General features: G+C 52.5%; 1 protein-coding gene and 1 long non-coding RNA gene across 3 annotated transcripts in view; both read left to right on the forward strand.

Annotated features, from left to right (window-relative positions):
* Positions 1-12,795, forward strand: part of LOC309636368 (augurin-like) — a 76,131-nt gene extending 63,336 nt beyond the window's left edge. For both annotated transcript variants that reach the window (XM_082409547.1, XM_082409548.1), the window contains one exon: positions 12,427-12,795. The gene's annotated coding sequence lies outside the window, so the exon portion shown is untranslated. The remainder of the gene's footprint in view (positions 1-12,426) is intronic.
* A 317-nt stretch (positions 12,796-13,112) lies between these two features.
* Positions 13,113-18,679, forward strand: LOC309636376. The gene is made up of 2 exons (XR_014249997.1): positions 13,113-14,656; positions 18,572-18,679. It is a non-coding gene; the product is annotated as an uncharacterized lncRNA (long non-coding RNA).

Genomic DNA, 18,679 nt, shown 5'->3' on the forward strand with positions numbered 1-18,679 from the left:
CCTAAAGTATGACAGTATCCACTTGCTCGCTGCCCCCCTCTGACCACCCGTAACAGGGTACACCCCCTCGCTGCCCCCCTCTGACCCCCCATAACATGGTCCACCTCCTCGCTGCCCCTCTCTGACCCCCCATAACAGGGTCCACCTCCTCCCTTCCCCCTCTTACCTCCACAATCACAGGGTCCACCTCCTCGCCGCCCCCTCTTACCTCTATAATGACAGGGTCCACCTCCTCCGTACCCCCTCTTACCTCCACAATGACAGAGTCCAAATCCTCCGTGCCCCCTCTTAACTCCACAATGACAGGGTCCACCTCCTCTTTGCCCCACTCTCACCCCCCATAACAGGGTCCACCTCCTCGCTGCCCCCCTCTGACCCCCCATAACAGGATCCACCTCCTCCCTGCCCCCCTCTGACCCCTATAACAGGTTGTACCTCCTCCCTGCTCCCCTCTGATCTCCCATAACAGGGTACACCACCTCCCTTCCCCCTCTTACCTCCATTATGACAGGTTCCACCTCCTCCGTGCCCCCTCTTACCTCCACAGTGACAGGGTCCACCTCCTCCGTGCCCCCTCTTACCTCCACAGTGACAGGGCCCAACTCCTCCATGCCCCTTCATACCTCGGCAATGACAGGGTCCATCTCCTCGCTGCCCCCCTCTGCCCCCCATAACATGGTCCACCCCCTCCCTGCCCCCCGCTGACCTCCTATAACAGGGTCTACCTCCTCCCTGCACCCCTCTGACCTCCCATAACAGGGTCCACCTCCTCCCTTTCCTCTCTTACCTCCATTATGACAGGGTCCACCTCCTCACTGCCCCCCTCAGACCCCCCATAACAGGGTCCACCCCCTCCCTGCCCCCCCTCTGACCCCCCATAACAGAGTCTATCTCCTCCCTACCCTTCTCTGACCTCCCATAACAGACTGCACCTCCTCCCTTCCCCCTCTTACCTCCATTAAGACAGGGTCCACCTCCTACGTGCCCCTTCTTACCTCTACTATGACAGTGTCCACCATCTCGCTGCCCCCCTCTGACCCCCCGTAACAGGGTCCACCTCCTCGCTGCCCCCCTCTGAACCCCCATAACAGGGTCCACCTCCTCACTGCCCCCCTCTGACACCCCATAACAGGGTCCACCTCCTCCCTTCCCCCTGTTAGCTCCACAATCACCGGGTCCACCTCCTCGTTGCCCCCTCATACCTCTACAATGACAGGGTCCACCTCCTCCGTGTCCCCTCTTACCTCCACAATCACAGGATCCACCTCCTCTTTGCCCCTCTCTGACCCCCCATAACAGGGTCCACCTCCTGGCTGCCCCCCTCTGACCCCCCATAACAGAGTCCACCCCCTCCCTTCCCCCTCTTACCTCCACAATGCCAGGGTCCACCTCCTCGCTGCGCCCCTCTATCCCCCCATAACAGGGTCCACCTCCTCCCTGCCCCCCTCTGACCCCTATAACAGGGTCTACCTCCTCCCTTCCCCCTCTTCCCTCCATTATGACAGGGTCCACCTCCTCCCTGCCCCCTCTTACCTCCACTGTGACAGGGTCCACCTCCTCCATGCCCCCTTTTACCTCCACAATGACAGGGTCCCCCTCCTCGCTGCCTCCCTCTACCCTCCCACAACAGGGTCCCCCTCCTCCTTGCCCACTCTTACCTCCACTATGACAGAGTCCACCTCCTCGCTGCCCCCCTCTGTCCCCCCATAACAGGGTACGCCTCCTCGCTGCCCCCCTCTCACACCCCATAACAGGGTCCACCTCCTCCGTGCCCCCTCTTACCTCCACAATGATAGGGTCTACCTCTTCGCTGCCCCCCTCTGACCCCCATAACAGGGTCCACCTCTTCGCTGCCCCCCTCTGACCCCGCATAACAGGGTCTACCTCCTCCCTGCCCCCTCTGACCTCCCATAATAGGGTCCACCTCCTTCGTGCCCCATCTTACCTCCACTATGACAGGGTCCACCTCCTCCCTACCCGACTCTGATCCCACATAACTGGGTCCACTTCATTCGTGTCCTCTCTTTCCTCCACTATGACAGGGTCCACCTCCTCCCTGCCCCGCTCTGACCCCCCATAACAGGGTCCACCTCCTCCGTGCCCCCTCTTACCTCCACAATGACAGGGTCCACCTCCTCCGTGCCCCCGCTTACCTCCATTATGACAGGATCCACCTCCTCCGTGCCCCCTCTTACCTCCACTAAGACAGAGTCCACCTCCTCGCTGCCCCCCTCTGACCCCCCCATAACAGGGTACACCTCCTCGCTGCCCCGCTCTGAACCCCCATAACAGGGTCCACCTCCTCGCTGCCCCCCTCTGACCCCCCATAACAGGGTCTACCTCCTCCCTGCCCCCCTCTTACCTCCCATAAATGAGTCCACCTCCTCCCTTCCCCCTCTTACCTCCATTATGACAGGGTCCACCTCCTCCGTGCCACTTCTTACCTAAAGTATGACAGTATCCACTTGCTCGCTGCCCCCCTCTGACCACCCGTAACAGGGTACACCCCCTCGCTGCCCCCCTCTGACCCCCCATAACATGGTCCACCTCCTCGCTGCCCCTCTCTGACCCCCCATAACAGGGTCCACCTCCTCCCTTCCCCCTCTTACCTCCACAATCACAGGGTCCACCTCCTCGCCGCCCCCTCTTACCTCTATAATGACAGGGTCCACCTCCTCCGTACCCCCTCTTACCTCCACAATGACAGAGTCCAAATCCTCCGTGCCCCCTCTTAACTCCACAATGACAGGGTCCACCTCCTCTTTGCCCCACTCTCACCCCCCATAACAGGGTCCACCTCCTCGCTGCCCCCCTCTGACCCCCCATAACAGGATCCACCTCCTCCCTGCCCCCCTCTGACCCCTATAACAGGTTGTACCTCCTCCCTGCTCCCCTCTGATCTCCCATAACAGGGTACACCACCTCCCTTCCCCCTCTTACCTCCATTATGACAGGTTCCACCTCCTCCGTGCCCCCTCTTACCTCCACAGTGACAGGGTCCACCTCCTCCGTGCCCCCTCTTACCTCCACAGTGACAGGGCCCAACTCCTCCATGCCCCTTCATACCTCGGCAATGACAGGGTCCATCTCCTCGCTGCCCCCCTCTGCCCCCCATAACATGGTCCACCCCCTCCCTGCCCCCCGCTGACCTCCTATAACAGGGTCTACCTCCTCCCTGCACCCCTCTGACCTCCCATAACAGGGTCCACCTCCTCCCTTTCCTCTCTTACCTCCATTATGACAGGGTCCACCTCCTCACTGCCCCCCTCAGACCCCCCATAACAGGGTCCACCCCCTCCCTGCCCCCCCTCTGACCCCCCATAACAGAGTCTATCTCCTCCCTACCCTTCTCTGACCTCCCATAACAGACTGCACCTCCTCCCTTCCCCCTCTTACCTCCATTATGACAGGGTCCACCTCCTACGTGCCCCTTCTTACCTCTACTATGACAGTGTCCACCATCTCGCTGCCCCCCTCTGACCCCCCGTAACAGGGTCCACCTCCTCGCTGCCCCCCTCTGAACCCCCATAACAGGGTCCACCTCCTCACTGCCCCCCTCTGACACCCCATAACAGGGTCCACCTCCTCCCTTCCCCCTGTTAGCTCCACAATCACCGGGTCCACCTCCTCGTTGCCCCCTCATACCTCTACAATGACAGGGTCCACCTCCTCCGTGTCCCCTCTTACCTCCACAATCACAGGATCCACCTCCTCTTTGCCCCTCTCTGACCCCCCATAACAGGGTCCACCTCCTGGCTGCCCCCCTCTGACCCCCCATAACAGAGTCCACCCCCTCCCTTCCCCCTCTTACCTCCACAATGCCAGGGTCCACCTCCTCGCTGCGCCCCTCTATCCCCCCATAACAGGGTCCACCTCCTCCCTGCCCCCCTCTGACCCCTATAACAGGGTCTACCTCCTCCCTTCCCCCTCTTCCCTCCATTATGACAGGGTCCACCTCCTCCCTGCCCCCTCTTACCTCCACTGTGACAGGGTCCACCTCCTCCATGCCCCCTTTTACCTCCACAATGACAGGGTCCCCCTCCTCGCTGCCTCCCTCTACCCTCCCACAACAGGGTCCCCCTCCTCCTTGCCCCCTCTTACCTCCACTATGACAGAGTCCACCTCCTCGCTGCCCCCCTCTGTCCCCCCATAACAGGGTACACCTCCTCGCTGCCCCCCTCTCACACCCCATAACAGGGTCCACCTCCTCCGTGCCCCCTCTTACCTCCACAATGATAGGGTCTACCTCTTCGCTGCCCCCCTCTGACCCCCATAACAGGGTCCACCTCTTCGCTGCCCCCCTCTGACCCCGCATAACAGGGTCTACCTCCTCCCTGCCCCCTCTGACCTCCCATAATAGGGTCCACCTCCTTCGTGCCCCATCTTACCTCCACTATGACAGGGTCCACCTCCTCCCTACCCGACTCTGATCCCACATAACTGGGTCCACTTCATTCGTGTCCTCTCTTTCCTCCACTATGACAGGGTCCACCTCCTCCCTGCCCCGCTCTGACCCCCCATAACAGGGTCCACCTCCTCCGTGCCCCCTCTTACCTCCACAATGACAGGGTCCACCTCCTCCGTGCCCCCGCTTACCTCCATTATGACAGGATCCACCTCCTCCGTGCCCCCTCTTACCTCCACTAAGACAGAGTCCACCTCCTCGCTGCCCCCCTCTGACCCCCCCATAACAGGGTACACCTCCTCGCTGCCCCGCTCTGAACCCCCATAACAGGGTCCACCTCCTCGCTGCCCCCCTCTGACCCCCCATAACAGGGTCTACCTCCTCCCTGCCCCCCTCTTACCTCCCATAAATGAGTCCACCTCCTCCCTTCCCCCTCTTACCTCCATTATGACAGGGTCCACCTCCTCCGTGCCACTTCTTACCTAAAGTATGACAGTATCCACTTGCTCGCTGCCCCCCTCTGACCACCCGTAACAGGGTACACCCCCTCGCTGCCCCCCTCTGACCCCCCATAACATGGTCCACCTCCTCGCTGCCCCTCTCTGACCCCCCATAACAGGGTCCACCTCCTCCCTTCCCCCTCTTACCTCCACAATCACAGGGTCCACCTCCTCGCCGCCCCCTCTTACCTCTATAATGACAGGGTCCACCTCCTCCGTACCCCCTCTTACCTCCACAATGACAGAGTCCAAATCCTCCGTGCCCCCTCTTAACTCCACAATGACAGGGTCCACCTCCTCTTTGCCCCACTCTCACCCCCCATAACAGGGTCCACCTCCTCGCTGCCCCCCTCTGACCCCCCATAACAGGATCCACCTCCTCCCTGCCCCCCTCTGACCCCTATAACAGGTTGTACCTCCTCCCTGCTCCCCTCTGATCTCCCATAACAGGGTACACCACCTCCCTTCCCCCTCTTACCTCCATTATGACAGGTTCCACCTCCTCCGTGCCCCCTCTTACCTCCACAGTGACAGGGTCCACCTCCTCCGTGCCCCCTCTTACCTCCACAGTGACAGGGCCCAACTCCTCCATGCCCCTTCATACCTCGGCAATGACAGGGTCCATCTCCTCGCTGCCCCCCTCTGCCCCCCATAACATGGTCCACCCCCTCCCTGCCCCCCGCTGACCTCCTATAACAGGGTCTACCTCCTCCCTGCACCCCTCTGACCTCCCATAACAGGGTCCACCTCCTCCCTTTCCTCTCTTACCTCCATTATGACAGGGTCCACCTCCTCACTGCCCCCCTCAGACCCCCCATAACAGGGTCCACCCCCTCCCTGCCCCCCCTCTGACCCCCCATAACAGAGTCTATCTCCTCCCTACCCTTCTCTGACCTCCCATAACAGACTGCACCTCCTCCCTTCCCCCTCTTACCTCCATTAAGACAGGGTCCACCTCCTACGTGCCCCTTCTTACCTCTACTATGACAGTGTCCACCATCTCGCTGCCCCCCTCTGACCCCCCGTAACAGGGTCCACCTCCTCGCTGCCCCCCTCTGAACCCCCATAACAGGGTCCACCTCCTCACTGCCCCCCTCTGACACCCCATAACAGGGTCCACCTCCTCCCTTCCCCCTGTTAGCTCCACAATCACCGGGTCCACCTCCTCGTTGCCCCCTCATACCTCTACAATGACAGGGTCCACCTCCTCCGTGTCCCCTCTTACCTCCACAATCACAGGTTCCACCTCCTCTTTGCCCCTCTCTGACCCCCCATAACAGGGTCCACCTCCTGGCTGCCCCCCTCTGACCCCCCATAACAGAGTCCACCCCCTCCCTTCCCCCTCTTACCTCCACAATGCCAGGGTCCACCTCCTCGCTGCGCCCCTCTATCCCCCCATGACAGGGTCCACCTCCTCCCTGCCCCCCTCTGACCCCTATAACAGGGTCTACCTCCTCCCTTCCCCCTCTTCCCTCCATTATGACAGGGTCCACCTCCTCCCTGCCCCCTCTTACCTCCACTGTGACAGGGTCCACCTCCTCCATGCCCCCTTTTACCTCCACAATGACAGGGTCCCCCTCCTCGCTGCCTCCCTCTACCCTCCCACAACAGGGTCCCCCTCCTCCTTGCCCACTCTTACCTCCACTATGACAGAGTCCACCTCCTCGCTGCCCCCCTCTGTCCCCCCATAACAGGGTACGCCTCCTCGCTGCCCCCCTCTCACACCCCATAACAGGGTCCACCTCCTCCGTGCCCCCTCTTACCTCCACAATGATAGGGTCTACCTCTTCGCTGCCCCCCTCTGACCCCCATAACAGGGTCCACCTCTTCGCTGCCCCCCTCTGACCCCGCATAACAGGGTCTACCTCCTCCCTGCCCCCTCTGACCTCCCATAATAGGGTCCACCTCCTTCGTGCCCCATCTTACCTCCACTATGACAGGGTCCACCTCCTCCCTACCCGACTCTGATCCCACATAACTGGGTCCACTTCATTCGTGTCCTCTCTTTCCTCCACTATGACAGGGTCCACCTCCTCCCTGCCCCGCTCTGACCCCCCATAACAGGGTCCACCTCCTCCGTGCCCCCTCTTACCTCCACAATGACAGGGTCCACCTCCTCCGTGCCCCCGCTTACCTCCATTATGACAGGATCCACCTCCTCCGTGCCCCCTCTTACCTCCACTAAGACAGAGTCCACCTCCTCGCTGCCCCCCTCTGACCCCCCCCATAACAGGGTACACCTCCTCGCTGCCCCGCTCTGAACCCCCATAACAGGGTCCACCTCCTCGCTGCCCCCCTCTGACCCCCCATAACAGGGTCTACCTCCTCCCTGCCCCCCTCTTACCTCCCATAAATGAGTCCACCTCCTCCCTTCCCCCTCTTACCTCCATTATGACAGGGTCCACCTCCTCCGTGCCACTTCTTACCTAAAGTATGACAGTATCCACTTGCTCGCTGCCCCCCTCTGACCACCCGTAACAGGGTACACCCCCTCGCTGCCCCCCTCTGACCCCCCATAACATGGTCCACCTCCTCGCTGCCCCTCTCTGACCCCCCATAACAGGGTCCACCTCCTCCCTTCCCCCTCTTACCTCCACAATCACAGGGTCCACCTCCTCGCCGCCCCCTCTTACCTCTATAATGACAGGGTCCACCTCCTCCGTACCCCCTCTTACCTCCACAATGACAGAGTCCAAATCCTCCGTGCCCCCTCTTAACTCCACAATGACAGGGTCCACCTCCTCTTTGCCCCACTCTCACCCCCCATAACAGGGTCCACCTCCTCGCTGCCCCCCTCTGACCCCCCATAACAGGATCCACCTCCTCCCTGCCCCCCTCTGACCCCTATAACAGGTTGTACCTCCTCCCTGCTCCCCTCTGATCTCCCATAACAGGGTACACCACCTCCCTTCCCCCTCTTACCTCCATTATGACAGGTTCCACCTCCTCCGTGCCCCCTCTTACCTCCACAGTGACAGGGTCCACCTCCTCCGTGCCCCCTCTTACCTCCACAGTGACAGGGCCCAACTCCTCCATGCCCCTTCATACCTCGGCAATGACAGGGTCCATCTCCTCGCTGCCCCCCTCTGCCCCCCATAACATGGTCCACCCCCTCCCTGCCCCCCGCTGACCTCCTATAACAGGGTCTACCTCCTCCCTGCACCCCTCTGACCTCCCATAACAGGGTCCACCTCCTCCCTTTCCTCTCTTACCTCCATTATGACAGGGTCCACCTCCTCACTGCCCCCCTCAGACCCCCCATAACAGGGTCCACCCCCTCCCTGCCCCCCCTCTGACCCCCCATAACAGAGTCTATCTCCTCCCTACCCTTCTCTGACCTCCCATAACAGACTGCACCTCCTCCCTTCCCCCTCTTACCTCCATTATGACAGGGTCCACCTCCTACGTGCCCCTTCTTACCTCTACTATGACAGTGTCCACCATCTCGCTGCCCCCCTCTGACCCCCCGTAACAGGGTCCACCTCCTCGCTGCCCCCCTCTGAACCCCCATAACAGGGTCCACCTCCTCACTGCCCCCCTCTGACACCCCATAACAGGGTCCACCTCCTCCCTTCCCCCTGTTAGCTCCACAATCACCGGGTCCACCTCCTCGTTGCCCCCTCATACCTCTACAATGACAGGGTCCACCTCCTCCGTGTCCCCTCTTACCTCCACAATCACAGGATCCACCTCCTCTTTGCCCCTCTCTGACCCCCCATAACAGGGTCCACCTCCTGGCTGCCCCCCTCTGACCCCCCATAACAGAGTCCACCCCCTCCCTTCCCCCTCTTACCTCCACAATGCCAGGGTCCACCTCCTCGCTGCGCCCCTCTATCCCCCCATAACAGGGTCCACCTCCTCCCTGCCCCCCTCTGACCCCTATAACAGGGTCTACCTCCTCCCTTCCCCCTCTTCCCTCCATTATGACAGGGTCCACCTCCTCCCTGCCCCCTCTTACCTCCACTGTGACAGGGTCCACCTCCTCCATGCCCCCTTTTACCTCCACAATGACAGGGTCCCCCTCCTCGCTGCCTCCCTCTACCCTCCCACAACAGGGTCCCCCTCCTCCTTGCCCACTCTTACCTCCACTATGACAGAGTCCACCTCCTCGCTGCCCCCCTCTGTCCCCCCATAACAGGGTACACCTCCTCGCTGCCCCCCTCTCACACCCCATAACAGGGTCCACCTCCTCCGTGCCCCCTCTTACCTCCACAATGATAGGGTCTACCTCTTCGCTGCCCCCCTCTGACCCCCATAACAGGGTCCACCTCTTCGCTGCCCCCCTCTGACCCCGCATAACAGGGTCTACCTCCTCCCTGCCCCCTCTGACCTCCCATAATAGGGTCCACCTCCTTCGTGCCCCATCTTACCTCCACTATGACAGGGTCCACCTCCTCCCTACCCGACTCTGATCCCACATAACTGGGTCCACTTCATTCGTGTCCTCTCTTTCCTCCACTATGACAGGGTCCACCTCCTCCCTGCCCCGCTCTGACCCCCCATAACAGGGTCCACCTCCTCCGTGCCCCCTCTTACCTCCACAATGACAGGGTCCACCTCCTCCGTGCCCCCGCTTACCTCCACTGTGACAGGGTCCACCTCCTAGCTGCCCCCCTCTGACCTCCCATAACAAGGTGCACCTCCTCCGTGCCCCCTCTTACCTCCACTATGACAGGGTCCACCTCCTCCGTGCCCCCTCTTACCTCCACAATGACAGGGTCCACCTCCTCCGTGCCCCCTCTTAACTCCACAATGACAGGGTCCACCTCCTCCGTGCCCCCTCTTACCTCCACTATGACAGGGTCCACCTCCTCCGTGCCCCCTCTTACCTCCACTATGACAGCGTCCACCTCCTCCCTGCCCCAACTTACCTCCACAATGACAGGGTCCACCTCCTCCGTGCCCCCTCTTAACTCCACAATGACAGGGTCCACCTCCTCCGTGCCCCCTCTTACCTCCACTATGACAGGGTCCACCTCCTCCCTGCCCCCTCTTACCTCCATTATGACTCGGTCAACTGCCTCCCTGCCCCCTGTTACCTCCATGATGACACGGTCCACCTCCTCCCTGCCCCCTCTTACCGCCAATATGACAAGGTAAGAGTATTAGCTAGAATTATCCTTCCCAATGTGCCCAGATGGGAATCTCTCCCATCAGGTTTTGGAAGCAGAGTTCCAGAGTCTTCCCCGCCCAAAATGGCTGGGACTTAAATTCATCGATAGCCTGGTGTTCTTAGGGACTCTTTTAATGTATCTGGTCAGTTTTGCCTGGGTGTCTTTAAAAATAACTCACCACCTCCCAAAACATTTTCAACTTTGCCTCCCCAAAAATGTCAGAAACAGCAAGATCGATGCAAAGACCCATGAGGATAATGGAAAGAGATGCAAAGCGTCTTTTAAAGAGAGACGGGTCTTTGCAGATGCTCCTGGGAAAATCTGTCAATGCATTTGCAGGAAGTACGGTTCGGTTCATGTGTCCAGGTAGCGTGAATGGACATATTCACCAAATTAAGGAAAAAGACTGCTTATCATCACCGACTCCCAGCCGGGGACCAGGTACAGGTCAGCCAGCGGCGGAGTTAAGGTGTGAGATTCCAGTGGCCCGGAGCGAGTCTGCAGGGTGATGGGCAGGGCTGTGCTGAGTGAGGCCTGATGTGGAGAGCACAGCTCACTGCCCCAGCCAGGGAGTGGACGGAGGGTGGCATCTTCCAGGGGGGAACTGGAAGGGTTTTTCCAAACGGGCTCATGGCTCATATTGTGAATGGAGGGTGTATACAAAATACTGCAAGAGGCGAACAAAAGTAAAGTCTTCAGAAACATCATTTTTAATGGCTGCATAGCATGCAATCCTGTAGCTGTATAATTTCCTCCCCAGTCCTAACCGTTGGATATACCAGTTGTTCCCTAATTATCTTTTTGCTACTCAAATATAATTTTCTTGCTGTGCAAATCACTAAGCACCTATAGCCGAACTGTGCCAGGCACGGGTCTCATACTTATATGAATTACCTAACATTCACAACAACCCAAAAGGCAGGTACTGTTATTTGCATCTTCCTGTGTAGTTTTCTCCTTACTTAGTATTATTTTGTCCAGTGGAGTTACTGGGCCAAAAGATAGAATCACACGTCACGGTCGTTAAGTACCAGCAAATTTCATCTTCCCATAAGTCATGCGTGAGAGCCCCACGATTCTCAAATCTTCAGCAGCATCTGGTATTGCCATTGAAAAACTTTTAAAACAAATAAATTTACTTCTTTGATAGATGAAAATGCCATATCATATTTTAGTAATTTGCATTTCCTTGATTATCTGTATTTGCAGTTCAAGAAAATGGGTGTTAAGAGTTTGACATGGGGAAATGGCTCAAATAATGACTGGTGACAAAACCAGAATAAAAATGGGGATCAAGTAAGGGTATAATAACTAAATATGATGCATAGAAGAGACTAGAAGGAAATGCATCCAAATGTCAGTAGTGGTTGCCTTCGGCGATGGAAATCTCTCCCTTTTTCTTTGTCTCCCTCTCACATACCCATTTGTTAAATGTGTCTGCATTATTTCTGTATTCATAAAATATTTTACAAATTGTTTGGAAAAAAAGTATGTTAAGCCAAAACCTCAAACAAGATTATAAAATGAGAAAAACCAAGGAACGAGACTACTTCACTATGGGAAAAACTGCAGTATTGTGAGACAAGCAAGCTGTTTCCTTTTCAAGGCAGGGACTGGGGGAGGGTGAGAGGAGTCTGGAGCCCCAGGCCGAGTGAGTAGACGGGGATGAGGGTTGAATCGTGCCCACGTAGTAAGCGTTTGTGGCCTGAATCACTGCATCCAGGCCTGTGTGAGCAACACGACAGGTGTGAGAGTGTCACCACCAGACGTGTCCAAATTCCCTGCCCCGAGGCTGCAATGTGGTTTCATGCACCACGTTCACGAAGCCCGGGCGGGCCGGGGAGGGGGTCAGTGTCTGCCACATCAGATGCCCAGCGCCTGGGGACAGGCCCAGCTGTTACTGTATTGGGCAGGTGTCCATTTTCTTTACTGAAAAAGAGAAAACTGTTGAAGTCTGGGGTATATTTAGAACTCACAGACAGACGTGTTCAAGGGTAGGGGTGTGTACTCCTTTGGGGGAAAAAGCTTTCAGCAGTGTTCTCCAGCTGGTTAGTATTGACCTGTGGCCCAGGGATGCTGTAGCCAGGAGTTATTCTTTTTAAAAAACGATGATTTATTGTTTTCTATTGAAGTAGAGTTGATTTACAATGTTGTGTTAGTTTCAGGTATACAGCAAAGTGATTCGGTTATACATATATTCTTTTTCAGATTCTTCGCCATTATAAGTTATTACAAGCTATGGAATATAATTCCTCCCTGTGCTGTACAGTAGGTCCTTGTGGCAGGAGTTATTCTTAGGAGGGGTTGTTCCTCGTTGAAGAAAGATCCCAGAGAAACAGCGTCAGTAAGATGTTCTCTGGGAAACGGTGTCCTTACGTTCATCGCCTCTCATCCTCTTTTCCTGCAGAAATTTGAGGATGACATCACCTATTGGCTAAACAGAGGTCGGAATGGGCACGACTGCTACGATTACCACCAGCGCCACCACGATGAGGATGCTGCCATCGGTCCCTGGAGCCCCTACGGCTTCAGGCACGGAGCCAGCGTCAACTACGACGACTACTGACCGTCACTCAGGCGGGCTCGGGGCCGCAGGCTCCGCACGATGCCCGGGCTGTGTCTGCTGCGCCTGTTCTCGGTTCATCCTTCCTACCCGCGTTCTGTGGCCACAAAGGAAGAGTTCAAGCAAAGAACGTAAATGCCTTTCGAGGTTTCATGCAAGTACCTAACGATGCATTTCATTTAAAAATAGAAATAAAAACATTTTGTTAACACATCTCAGAGTTCACTTGGATGAAACTTGAGCTGGCGAGAGTTTTCCTTCCCTGCATGTTTCTGAGGTTGAAGCAACTTCTCAGAGGCACCTCCCCTCTGCTATCTGAAGTGTTACCTCTCCAAGAATTCCCACCACCCCAGACCATGGGACCGAGCAGGGGTCTTCAATGTATTAGAATTCAGTCCACACTAAATGCCAAATTAAGAATAAAAACGCAAAAAAAATTAGCTGGAAATTAATTTAAGGTCACAGAACACGGTTTGGGGGATTAAGCATCCACATGGGTTTGCAAATTTGCTGTTCCACATCCTGAGCCAGAGGTGGACCTGTTTAATATTGTCAGGCAGGAAAAAAAGGGTAATAGAAAAAACACGGAAGTTTGGTTGATTTCACAGCCTCACTTGTCTTAAAAAATTAAACCTTGTCTAATGAGTTCAAGAAAGATTTACGACTATACATTGCATCATGTTTAAACAATCTGAGTGAATGAAAGAGAAAAGTGTCCTGGGGGTGGGTAGAGGGAGGGGAGGAAAGTGGGGAGGTGACACCTGCAGAGGGGAGGGGCCCTCAGAATGGCTCTTGAACTCGTGTGGGTCACAGACCCTCTGACAGCCTGATGGAAGCTTTCTCAGAAAAATGGTACGTGATTTTGCATCTAGTCTCTGAAACACATCCTCATTCACAAGCTGCAGATGATAAACCCCTGGGTTTGGTGGGAAGTTCCTACCAGCATCAGGAGACCAGTGTTTGTGGACAATCCTTTGGAATCCTTACAACTTTTAAAAGTTTGTGGTAAAATGTACACAACATAAAATCCATCATTTTAAGCAGTTTTAGATGTATAGTTCAGTGCCATTAAGTACATTCACCTTGTTGTACAACCATCCCACCCTCTACGTCCAGAATCATTTAATCTTCCCCAAACTGAAACTCTGTCTCCATTAAACACTCACTCCCCATCCCCTCCCCCAGCCCCTGGTTCGCACCATCCACTTCCTGTCTCGGTGAATTTGACTCCTCTGGGGATCTCATATAAGTGGAATCAGACACACAGTATTTGTCCTTTGGTGACTGGCTTATGTCACTGAGCATAATGTCCTCAAGGTTCATCCATGTTATAGCAGGTGTCAGAAGTTCCTCCCTCTTTAAGGCTGAATAATATTCTATTTTGTGTGTAGCCCACGTTTTGTTTATCCATCATCCATCAGCGGACACTGGGTTGCCTCCACCTCCTGGCTGTTGTGAGTAATGCTGTGGACACGGGTCTGTAAACATCTCTTCATGTCCCCACGTTCAATTCTTTTGGGGATATACCCAGAAGTGGAATTATTAGATCAGATGGTAACTCTGTTTAATTTTTCGGAGAATCACCACACATGTTTTCCACATCAGTTGTACTACTCTACATTTTGATATAACATAGAGTTGTAATAGGGAAGAACATTTTGTATTCTCTTACAAGTTAATCACTAAAGGGATGTTGCCGATAAGCTTAAATTCCACACAATGGCCCATCTCGGACCCTTGCCTCCGAGAGATGAAGGTAAATGAGCATTCAGCTCAAACACCTGTGTTTAGCTCCCAAGAAACCTCCTGAGCAGGCCCACCTGTGAATGACTGCAGGAGGGAGAAATGAACACCTCCCCTCCGGAGGCTGACGGGAACCAGGAGGTGCTTGGCTTTAGTCCCGCCCCTTGTAGTATAAAAGGAGCCTGACTGCTGCCGCAGGCAAGACGGCTCCTGGGGGCACGAGCCCACCGTCTTCTGGGTTTGGGGGCTCTCCGAAGGAGGTCGTTATTCTTTGCCCAGCAACTCGTCTCCTGATTATTGGCCTGTCCTGTGGCGAGCAGTGAGAGCTTGGGTAACAGGGTTCCATGAAAACTTTGGTTTCTTTTTCTTCACTCCTCTGGGGCAGCCGCAAACCCCAGCGCAGCGTTGAGGGGGAGGCGGGGTGGGCGTGATGGAAAGGACGTCTTCACTCTATTCCTCATCTTACATGTTGCCGTGCTTCTCCATAAAGTATGTGTGCTGGGTGTTGTTGGTCGACGTCTTTTGTCAAGTTAAGGAAATTACTATTCTTTTAAAAATATGCTAAGAAAAACTTTAAATGTCATATATGGATGCTGAATTCTAGTTTCTTTATCTGTTGAGATAACATATCCTTTTAAATCTGTTAATTAACAACAGTTCTAGTAATACATTTTCATATTAATCAGTCTCATTCCTGGAATAAAAACTCACTTGATCATGATTTTTTTTTTTCAGTGTTGGATCTGGTTGGATCATATTTGTTGAGAATTTTTGCATCCGTGTCCATGAGGAAGATTGGGCTGTAGTTTTCTTTCCCGTTCCGTTTTTGTCAGTTTGGTTGTCCGGCTTATGGTGGTTTCTTAAAATGAATTGTTTACTATTTCTTCATGTAAGAATGGAATTATCTGTTTCCTGAATGTTTGGGAGCATTCTGATAAAGCCATTTGCATGTGGTGTTTTCTTCATGGTAAAATTTTTGACCATTGCATGCATTTCTTTTACAGGTAAAGGATTATTCTGGCTTCGTTTCTCTCCTTGAATCTGTTTTGCTAAATTCTATCTTTCTCAGTAGTCATCGATTATATGAAAATTTGAAGGGTGTTGAGAGTTGGTCTCAGGATCTTATCTTTTTTTCTCAGTAACATCTGTGGTTATGGTGTTTTTCACTCCATTTCATTTGTGCCTTTAAAAAAAATGAATCTTGTCTTTTCAAACATGTAGTTTTTGCCTTGTTGATGTGCTTCTCTATTTCCCAAATTTCTGTTCTCTTAATTTCCTTCCTTCTGCACCTGTGGGTCTTTGATTTCTGTTAGATCTTAGCTCAATTTTGAGCCTTATTTTTTTCAAAGGCCAATTCTTACTATTCTAAGTTTCCTTTCAAGAATTGCATCCCATGAGTTTGATGTGAAACGTTAGATGATGAATTTGTCTAATTTCAATTATAATTTCTCCTTTGACCCTTGAGCCGATTACAAGTGTTATGAAATTTCCAAGTGAATGAATTTTTCTAATGATCTTATTGGCTTTGTTTTCTAACTTAATTGCATTGCGGTTTTTAAAAACTGTAGTCTGATCATAATTCTTTGAAGTATACCAAGGTCAGCTTTACATCTGAGCGTGTGCCAAACCAGCACGTGTTCATGTGTGCCTGAAAGGAATGTGTCTTTTCCAGACATCAGATGCAGTCAAGTGCATTAGCTCAAGCCCGATGGTGACACTGTTCACATCTTCTATTTTCTTACTAATTTTCTTGGTTCATTTGATCTACCGATTACTGATAAGTGTGTTAAAATCTACTAGGACAATGGATTGGACAAGTTTTTCCTCTAATTCTGTCAGTCTGGCTTCGCATGAGGCTATACACAAATTCACATGGGACACACATCTAGAATCGATACATTTTCCCAGTGAATGGAATCACTTATTGTTCTGCAGCAAATTTCCTTACTTCTAATGATGCTTTTTGCCTGAATTCTCCTTTGCTATTAATACGACTATAGTTTGCCTCCTGTTGGTTACGAATTGCCTGGTCTGTCTTTTCCATAGTTGGGCCTTTTATCTTTCTGCGTGCTTTAGGTGTGTTTTTGGCAAAGAGTACATAGCTGAAATTTGTTTTGTTTTTAAAATAGGGTATAACTCTTAAGGTCTGAACAGGAGAATTTAGTCCACTTACATGTATTGAGATTTATGATTTGGTTTCTTTTTTTTTAAGATTTTTTTTTTTTTTGATGTGGACGATTTTTAAAGTGTTTATGGAATTTGCTACAATATTGCTTATGTTTTATGTTTTGGTTTTTTGGCCATGCCAAAAGCTCCCATGCGGGATCTTAGTTTCCTGGCCAGGGGTTGAACCTGCACCCACTGCATTGGAAGGCAGAGTCTCAACCACTGGACCTCCAGGGAAGTCCTTTGTGATTTGGTTTTATCTCTAACATCACATTTTGAATTTTGACTTGTCCCATTTTACGTGTTCCTCTCCCCCTTTTCCTCTTCTCTTGCCTTCATTTGGACTGTTTGTTTTCCTTCGCTTATTCTTTTCCCTTCACTTCTTTTGAAGGTTGCACTGGGTCTGTTCTATTAGTGTTTGCCCATTTAATCCATATTTAACAAGTTACCAGTAATCAATAGCCATAGTCTTCTCCTGGACAATACAAGGACCCCAAAATACTTTATTCTGCAACCTCCCCTCCCAATTTATAACTTACAGTAACTTGGCATTTTAAATCTAGTCTGCTTTATTTCCCCATAAGTTACCGTTGTTTCATTTAGAGTTGCTGGTTTGATTAGGTGTCACAAAGCCGCTTGGTTCACTATTTCTCCTTCAGACTCAGGCCACACATCTGAGCTCATTTTCCTTTGGCTTTAATTCCATCCTCCAGAATCCATTTAGTGAGGGTCCTTTGATGGTTAACTCCCAAGTTTCACACTTTCCCTTGTTTTACTCGCTATAGAATTCTTGCTTGAGTTAATCAGCACTTTGAAGATACTATCATATAGCCTTGTGGTTTCCACTGTTGATGTGAAGGCTTTCATTATAACCTGTCTTTCCTGTGGGGAGGGGACACCATCCTCTCCAGCTGTCTTTTATAACAGACCCAGCTTTGTTACTTATATCTGTGTCTATATATTTATACTGCTTGGGGTTTTGTGGGCTTCTTAATCTGAGGGTTGGTGTCTTTCAACAACTTTGGAAAATTCTATTTCTTTGAATGTTACTTCTTCCCCATCCTATTATTTCTTGAACTTTATTCAGGTGTATAAATGTCACTATTTTCCCTTTTTCAAATGTGCTTAGTTATGTCTTGTTATCTGTTCAGATTTTCAAGTTTCCCTTTCATTTCCTTAAAGGTATTAAACTTTATTTCCACCATCTGAAGTCGTTGCGGCTGTATTTCTAGCTGCCACCCGTTGCTTCTCACTCATGGTGTCTCGCCTCCTTGATGTCATGTAATTTCTAACCATGATGTACTCATTTTCCTTGGAGCTGTTTTTTGTTTTTTTTTAATTTATTTATTTATTTTTATTTTTGGCTGTGTTGGGTCTTCGTTGCTGCACGCAACGTTAAGCCTGAGTTACGTTGGATTCTTCCAGCCAGCACTTGGATTTCTTGTTGCTAGTGGCCTAAAGTTCAGGGGCCAGGGCTGGGGGGTGGGCGTCTACCAAACAGGGATCCCTCGTGGTCCCTGTTCTCCTGGTGCCCTCTCCCCACCCACCCATCCACTCCCACCCAAAGCATCCTAAGTGCCCTTGGCACCGTGATGGGTTAATTTGTCACTTCCCCTCATCAAGGTGGAGCCTTTTGGGGGCTCAGTCTGATAGGGGGCATCTGACCCGGGCTTTGTCTCCTATTCTGATGCCAGGCAGCCTTCGGAGAAGCACAGGCTCTACAGGATTCTGCAGAATCCTCCAGGCAAAGTCTGCTTTTGCTTCATTTTGGGATTCTGCAGATTCCTTGCTTTTGTATCATCTAAGGGATGCATTTTAAACAGATTTTTAAAACTCACATTCAGCAGCTCATCTACTCCCACTGGAGCATTGAGGACTCAGGTTATCTATCTAATCTGCCCCCGCTACTAGCGGCTCCCATTTGATCATTGATTGAAAATCATACGGTCTTTACCATTTTTGTGTGTCTAGGAAATCTCTTCTAAGAATAATGCTTTTTAATACATAAAATACACAAGATTACAAATGAAAGCAGCTATATTGAAAAAGATATCAACACTTTATTTTTTATTTATTTAAGGCATCCAAGGCATCTTCTTTGGGAAAATTATCAATCACACAGGTGATGGTGTGACAGACGTTTCTCCAGCTGGACGGTGAACCCAGGATGCGGATCACCACAGTCTGT

The sequence above is a fragment of the Balaenoptera physalus genome, assembly GCF_965194825.1.
Source record: "Balaenoptera physalus genome assembly, chromosome: 10".
Classification (NCBI taxonomy): Eukaryota; Metazoa; Chordata; class Mammalia; order Artiodactyla; family Balaenopteridae; genus Balaenoptera; species Balaenoptera physalus.